We start from the raw sequence: 8,460 nt of genomic DNA on the forward strand, positions 1-8,460 counted from the left end.
ACCTACCTTCAGGGTGGGACCATAGCCGCCTAGCTTTCTCCGTTTCACAAACACCACGGGTACGTTGGTCTCCGAGGTCAGCTCGGCCAGCGCTCGCTCGAGGCCCGGCCCGTCCTCTGTGGCACAGAAGCAGAGAGGGGAGCGGGTCAGGCTCTCCGCCCGGAGCCGCGGCGCGGGAAGTGCGCGGCGGGGGCGGGGCTTCCGCGGCCCAAGGGCGCGCCCCCAGGCCACCCGCACTTGCCGCCTCCCCGCAGGATAGCGCCCCCTGCCCCAGCCCCCACAGCGACCTAGGCCTGCGATTAGGCTCGGACCCTGGACCCGCAGAAGCCGGAAACACGAGGCCAAAACGCCAGCGATCCGTCCAGTCTCAAATCATGGCAAGTCTCGCTAAACTTACTTACACCTTCTATTTTCCCAGTAAATTTGGAATTCAGTAAAGCCTCAAAAAGGAGGCTGAAGGAACAATGATCTCAGCTTTTATAGAACACCTCCTAACTTAATCTTCCTTTAAACGCTGCAATGTATACAGAATGCTAAAATCCAACTTCCAATGTTCTTTGACATTTGAACCCATGGGGCAAAATTACAAACACTCGGCCCGCTTAGGGTTATCTATTTAAGAACCTTGAAGCAACACAGTAACACCCTACCTGACATAGGGGGCCTTATGGTCCAGTTTTAAAAGCGAACTCAGGGACAGCGTCAGTGACAGAATTAAAAATAGACTCCAGTTATACTGACATCAGGTCCATTTATGAGACAAAAAACACACCACCACTCAAAAGTATAGTCGTTTGATAATAATAATGGTAGTAGCAGCTAACACTTCTGTAGTGTTTTGCATATATGAACACAATCTTCACAACTACCTTTTTGAAGTGGGGCCTATCAGGTTCCCACAGATAGGGAAACTGAGGCACAAAAGCTAATTTGCCCAAGGTCACGCAGCTGGTCAGCCGCAGACCCACTTTCAGGCACTGTGGTGTATGATTGCTCTCCTGTAATACCTGATACAGTCCGATAAAAGCGCCGGTTCCACTCTTAGCTGTCCCATTTAATTGCCTGGGGCAAGTCATATGATTCTGCGCCTTAAACATGGAAATACATATAATTTGCCAACGTCTCAGGATTTCTGAGGATTCGGTGGTGTGAAAACTCCTTGAAAGGCATCCTTAAATTGTTACACTCTCTTAATGCTGTCCAGAGTCTGTCAATCCATTTCACCACCTACATTTCAAGTCTCGTGCACTAAGAAACGGCACAAAAACCCTTTTTGTCAAATAATTGTGCAAGGGAACTGTCTCTACAAAGAGCTGGAGGAAAGAAACCACCAGGGGGCCGGTACCACCTACCACATGCTAAGCTTTCACTAACCCCGGCAAACAATGAAAGCTGCAAAGAAGCTCACTTGCCTCAGAAAAGCCTCACCCCAGCTCAGACACGCCTTAAAACGTCTCCCCTTCCCCTGCATTCACCACGCACCGGGCAGGCGGAGGTTCACGTCCCCGGCGAGCTCACAGCCTGAACGCTCATTTAGCCCAAAGCAGGGGTTCAGGTTCCTCTTCAGGTGCCCCACGCCTTCTGCTCCGTTGCAATGCGGGACTAAAGCGAACTGGGGAACAGGATGCTGGGTTCTAGTGGCTACGAGAAGCCACGCCCTTGCCTGAGCTGAGCGGGTGGGCCAAGAGCCAGAGTCAGAATGACAAAGCAAAAATCCACTCCTCGTGCAGCGCTGGCAACCTACGCCAATGGCTTAGCTAACTAGGATCCCCTAATTGGGTGACGCCACATCCTCTTCCTGCTCACAGCGCCCCCCAAACCCAAGAAAAGAGCAAAAACAATTTAAGGAATGTTTGAAACCAGAACCCAAAATAAGAGTATGTTTTAAGTGAACAAAGCTGGACTATGCCCTAAGGCAGTGACTCCAGAACTTTGCTGCCCATTGTAATCACGGGAGGATCTTTAGGAATGCCGGCGCCTGCCTCCCACCCCCAGATACTCTGTTGTAATAGGTATGGGGTGCGACCTGGGCATCTGGGTTGTTTTTTTTTTTAACTCTTTGGGTGATCCTAGCGAGCAGCAAAGTTGGGGACCGACCCACTGCCCTCAGGTAATGTATTAGCCAGGAGGAAGTTAGTTATCAGGCTTTTAAAGGAAAACACCTAGTCCACCCTGACTAATCCTGAAAAGAAGTGAGCACACTTCCCTGCTCTTAGTCATATTCTTACTCAGTGTCTCATACATATAGCTAACTGTGAATACTTCTGAATAAGTAAGTGAACGTCTTCCCCTCTTTGTCTGCATACTGCTGGGCTGAAACACTCAGGTGAACAGGTTGCTGGTTTCTTATGGCTTTAAGAAATCACACCTGTGACCTGGCAGACACACACAATCCACTTTTTTGAGCCCCTTCCGAACCTCCCAGCTTTTGAATGCACACGCACACACACACACACACACACACACACACACACCTGACCCTGCATGATAACCACTGTGTTTCCGAAAGAGCATGCCTCACCTGACTCAGGGTCCTTAGAACAGAAGACCGGGCTACCACACAGGTGTTCAGGAAACAATGTGAATTAAGGAGCAAAAGATGGAAAATGTGCCAGAAAGAAAGCTGGGAGAAAACAATTTCTCTCAGCTAATATAAAATGGTATTAATCATTTTATAGGCCTTAGGTCATTTAATCAATACAATAACAGCCTTTGAACCTGGATCATAAACTCCTCCTTCTTAAAAATACATAGAAACTACAGCTTATTTCAAAAGTACACCTTAGGGACTTTAAAATCATTTAACTTGAAATAAAGTATTAAGAACAAGTGATAAGGATTGATTTCTAAGAACCCTCCCTGTATGATAGACAGGTCAGAGTTACCATAGTTAATATTTTCTAAAAGTATACCAGAAAAGGCTACGTAAGGCATTTTAACTTCACACTATTCTTCGATGAGCAAATTACAGTACAAATCCCTAGAGTTGCTCCAGGTATTTATTTAAGTAAAAAAAAAAAAATCACCATTTTTTAAAACCTTCACTTTTTTTGAAGTCCTTCTTGCTGCTGCTATGGGCCCAGATGCCTTACCCTTGTTACAAAATAGAGACAACGCCTTAGTTCTATTTAGTTGCTGGTTAATGGAAGAAGTTCCTCTTCTCCCACATTTTCCATAACACAGCATTCGTTCTAGGCATACATCTTATTCTCTTGTTTGGGTTTATGTTATACCCCTACCTGAATTATCTTCCCTCCCTGAGAGCCTACTTTTTCAAAGCTCATCTGAAATGTCACTTGCTCCGGGAGGGCTTCCCTGATTCCAACCCAGTGTTTATCTATCCTCCTCTTTTCTGTGTCCCCAGATACCTACAAATAATTACAAACCATCTAAATCCAAGACAACTTTGGGAAGGCTAACCCTTGTCTCATTTATCTTGTCATCCTAGAACCTGCTATGTATAGGAAGTTCCCAGAAAAAGCTTGAAAAGGCCCTCTATGCTGTAACATCTAAGCTCTCTACAAACAGATCTATCTATACAGGTATTTGATCAGAGTCCCACTGAATCAAACCACTGTTCCTCCTGCAAACAAGCCTCTCTCACCACCTGATCTGGATCACCTTTCTGACACTCAAATCTTCTCTGCCCGAACCTTCAGTGGCTTTCTAGGACCCGCAAGATACAGTCCAAACTCCTCAATTGTGCTGACTTGGCCAGGCCCACCCTTGCTAGACCTAGATGTCCACATATTCTGTTCCCTAATCAAGCAGCAAAACATTGCTGGAAAAAAACACAGAAACCCAGTGATTTCACTTTTAAGTCAAGACCTCAAACCTCTGCATGTCCCCAAAGCTGCCCAGCAAGCCTTTGCTTCTCTGGTATATTTGTCTTCCCTGTTTCCAAAGTGACTATGGCATACTTATTCCTCTTTTCTCAGACTTCTAATACACCCACAGCTTGCCATTGGCGTATAACCTGCTTTCTACTTTAAGAAAATAGAATCAACTAGTCAGAACTCCTTCCTATTTCCCTCTCAACCACCAACCTGCCATATTCCCAGTTTTCACTCCTGTTTTAGTGAAAGGCAATTTCTCCACTTCTGCGCGGATTCTCATCTCTTCTTGCCTTCCCGATCTTCAGTAACGGCACTCCTGAAATTAGCCTCCCTCTCTGGCATCATCAATTTCTTGTTTTCTGCCTGATCATGCCCATCACCACATAAACACACCGTAGTTTTCCTATTTAAAAAATAGTCTCCCATGTTCCCATGTGCTCTGACCCTCATAGTTACCACCCCATTCCTTTGCCTCCATTCACAGAAAAAAAAATGAATGGAAGCATTATTTGTACCCTGAAGAAGAATAAGGCAGGGTAAGGAGGTGTAGGGGAGCAGGATTTTGCCATTCCAATATATGTCTCTTTGGCAGGAGGTTTATTTTAGGCTGATTATGTTTAAGAAACAAAAGATTCAGGAAGGGCTTTTTATCTTCCCCTAACTGCCTAAAAGTACTTGGATAGCCTGTTCCAGGAAGAAGAGCTTTCATCAGACATAACTGCAAAGCACATGGGGAATGCTGGACTGGCAGGAACTTAGCAAAGCCTGCTTATTCAAAGTCCTCTCTATGTGCCATTGTCTTTGCATGTCATAGCAAACATTTGTGTTTTCATTCCCACGTGGGGTTCCAGATGCCTATCCCTTCTCTTTAGTTCTGGGCGGCATATAAGCCTCAGTTGCCTGATTGTCTTTGGGCCTCATTTTTTAAGGGGCCACTGTAAATATGAAACTAAAGTTGATTGTCTCCCATTAACTTGTCTCATCTTAATTTAATTCTTAAACCAGCTAGAAGACTCTACAAGAGTAGAGGAGAAATTTTTTCTTCCCTGACAGAGGCCAGGAAAGATCTAAGAATATGGTGCTTGAGCAGAGACCACAGTAAAGTGTGGGAGGAAGCCATAAGGATACTGAAGGGATCTTTACAAGCAAAGGAGGCAGAAAGTGCCCAAGCCCTAAACTGAGAGCCTGTTTTGTTTGACTTGTCCAAGTATCTACAAGGGAACCAATGCATCTAAAGCTCAGTGAATGAGGAATAAAGTAGCAGACGGTAAGATCAGAGGAATAAGCCAGGGGTCAGATCCCAAAAACCATAGTCATGACTTTGGATTTCATTCTAAATGTGATAAGAATCCAAAGTGTCATGAGAGAGGACTGATCTATTTTGTATCTTAAAAACACTGCTCTGCTGTGTGAAGAACTGACTAAGGGAGCTGAGATTTAGAGTGGAGAAACATACCCAGTTAGGAAGTTATAGTGGTGTCCAAACTAGAGATTATGAAGGCTTGGATTAGTGAGGTGAGATAATACATTATTTGAAGGTAAAGCAAATATGTTTTGCAGATGGATAGCATGAAGGATGCAAAAAAAAAAAAAAGGTAGAATTAATGATGACTCCAGAGTTCTCGTCTTGGCAACTGAAGAAATGGGGGCACCCTTTAATGAAAAGGGGAAACATCCAGGGAGGAGGAGAAAAGATGGGAATGGAAAAGATGGAAAGCAATAGTTTGGGACAAATCCATAGTGTGGTTTCAGATACCCATTGTTACCAAATAGAGACAGTGAATAGGCAGGTCGACAGGCAACATCTGGAGTTCAGGGGAGAAGTCAAGGCTAGAAATAAAAATTGGGGAGTCAAATGCAAAAGATATTGCATGTATATCAGTGAGGGTTATCTATTTAAAAAACCACAGGATATATCTACAGATATAGATAAAGATTTTTATAATTGGCTTACAGTACTGTGGGGCTGGCAAGCCTGAAACTACAGGACAGGCCAGCAGGCTGGCAAGGCCAGTGGTCTTAATGTTGCAATCTTGGGTCTTATTGCAGTCTGGAGGCTTACCTCCTTCCTCTGCGGGAGACCTCAATCTTTTCTCTTAAGGCTGTCAATGAAAGAACATCCAGCCTACGAAAAAGTCTTATAAGAGTTTACTCAAGCCAAACTGACAGCAATTGTCCAGAAGCAAAATCGCAACAGATTGAGAAAATGCTCTGGAGAATGGCTGTTTTACAGCTTGTTTTATATACAAGACCAAGAGGAGGAAAACAAAGGGGAGTTACAATAAATCCACTGATGGTAGGTTAGGGAGGCAGGAGAAAGCCAAGCTGGGAAATCTCTGAGACAGGGTAAAGAGTAAAACGGGAAGACGCGTATTTCTTTTATACTAGTGGGCACAGGAGAGTGAGCGTTTCCAGCCCACAGAGATGGTACCTGGGCAACCACATCACAATGCGGTGTTCTGCAATCTCACACTCTGGTGGCAGACTGTGCCCTGAGCGCTCTGCAAACAGGAGATCACCCTGACATTCCAAAGGCATGTTACCCTAGATGCAAAAAGACAACAGACAGGCTCACTTTCTTAAAGACTGACTTTCGTCAAGGAGGCTACTGGCCTAAGACATGACTACCTGCCATGACTCACCTTTAGTTAGGAATTTTTATGTTCAGACCGTCCTGTGGGTGGTTATTTTCAGTCTCTGAGTTTGTGAAGTCCGCCACGCAGGCCTCTCCTGAGCTCGTCTGGTTGAGCCGGTGGCCCCTTTTCCATCCACGAAGCCTAAACTGGTTGGATGAAGCCCACTCACATTACAGAGGAAATCTACCTCACTCAGTCTACTGATTTCAGTGTTAATCACATGAGAAAATACCTTCATAGCAACATTGAAACTAGAATTTGACCAGAAAAAAAAAACCCACAAAAACTCGGCACCAACTTGACACATAAAACTAACCATCACATCATGGGAATAGATTAAATTACCAAGGGACTTAATATATCGTATTTAGAAAAATAAAGATAGTCCAGGACTGAGTCCTGGCAGTGTGCAAAAGGAAAGAGTCCAGCAAAGGAGCCTGGGAAGGAGCCGAAGGGAGACAGGAAAAAAAAGACGAGAATGTGATGTCTCAGAAGCCAATGAAGAAGGGCTCCTAAAAGGAGGAAGATCAGCTCTAGCCAGCGCTGCCTGGGAATCCTGCAACCTAAGAATGGAGCCGAGGAAGTCATTGCTGATTTTTATGAAAATGACAGGGGGGATGAGAGCCCGATTAAAGGAGATTCAACAAGAAACGGAAAACAAGGAAATGGAGGTAGTGCGTATAGACAACTCCTTCAAGAAGTTTTGCTGTAAAAACAGAAAAGTGGGAAAATAGCTGAAGAGGGATGTAAGATCAAGGCAGGTTTGTTGGTTTTGTTCTAAGAGGGAGAGGGAGATTATTGTAGTATGTTTTTATGCTGAAGGAATAATCCAGCAGAGGGAAATTTGGCAATTTCCAAAGAAGAAAGTAGGAAGAGCAGATCATTACAGAAGCAAAGTCTTTTGAATATACATCTGTTATGCAACGTGGACTTTTAAATCCAATCTAGATTCTGTCCTTGATTAGAGAATGGAATTATCAAGTTACTTAGTCATTTGCTTCATCATCCTCTTTCTACAAAGCCCCTGTGGACCTTCTTCCTCTTCATTTCACCAAATCTCTCTGGATCTCCATGCCCCAGCCCTAGGCCTTTCTAAATCTCTTTAATTACCAAACCACAGGGCTTTGCAAACTTCCCATCATTCATCAAATCCTAGTTCAAACATGCCTTCCTTGAGGAAGCCATCATGTAAGTCAAGTCCCCTTATGAAATGCTCCTGGGTTACTATGTATTCTTTCTACTTAATACATACCAATGGCAATTGTATGTTTATTTATGATTGATTATTTGATCAATGTCAGCCTCAACTTCTACAACAGCATAGTCCAACAGAACTTTCTGTGGTGATAGAAATATCCTATATCAACACTTTTCAACCCAATAACCACTAGCACTTAAAATATGGCTAGTGCAAGTGCAGACATGAATTTTTTTAATGTTATTTGTTTAATTAATTTAAATGCAAATAGCCACATGAGGGCAGGGATCAGAATTATTTATGCTCATCGTGGTGTTCCCAGTACTTAATACATGGCCCACTTACAATAATTGCTCAATACATATTTGTTAAAAGAGTCAATCTATAAAATGGGATATTATTAGTTAATTTGTGGATCCCAGCTTTTTCTATAGAGGAAAGGGGAAAAAAAGATTTTCTATGGCAACTGTCATAAGTTCTCAGTACTCCTATAGAGGTAAACTTGATCTTTAAAAATTTTATCTATCCCAGAGGGTAGCTGGAATAATAAGTGAGAACACACTGGGTAGTCTGAGTAAAATAAGATCTGTAATATGCCTGTGAGCTTGCCCAGAACATAGTAGGTACTCAGATGTGGTGGCTTCTCAGCTTCACAGACCTCAAAACAAGTAACACCCAGAACTGTCAGAAAATTGAACTGTATGGAAGTCCCACAACCAAGGATTTAAAGAAGCCACATTCATCCAGACGGGTTGCGGGGCGAGATGTGGAGATACATAGATAGGTGCAG

The 8,460-nt window shown here is 43.7% G+C and overlaps 1 protein-coding gene across 1 annotated transcript in view; it reads right to left on the reverse strand.

Moving 5' to 3' along the window:
- TXNRD1 (thioredoxin reductase 1) overlaps positions 1-1,655 on the reverse strand; it is a 51,323-nt gene extending 49,668 nt beyond the window's left edge. The window contains exons 1-2 of the mRNA XM_053661591.1: positions 1,483-1,655; positions 7-116 (exon numbers count right to left, since the gene is read on the reverse strand). The gene's annotated coding sequence lies outside the window, so the exon portion shown is untranslated. The remainder of the gene's footprint in view (positions 1-6; positions 117-1,482) is intronic.
- Positions 1,656-8,460: the final 6,805 nt, after the last annotated feature.

This window comes from Artibeus jamaicensis, unplaced genomic scaffold (assembly GCF_021234435.1).
Source record: "Artibeus jamaicensis isolate MK-2021 breed Jamaican fruit bat unplaced genomic scaffold, CSHL_Jam_final contig_233, whole genome shotgun sequence".
Classification (NCBI taxonomy): Eukaryota; Metazoa; Chordata; class Mammalia; order Chiroptera; family Phyllostomidae; genus Artibeus; species Artibeus jamaicensis.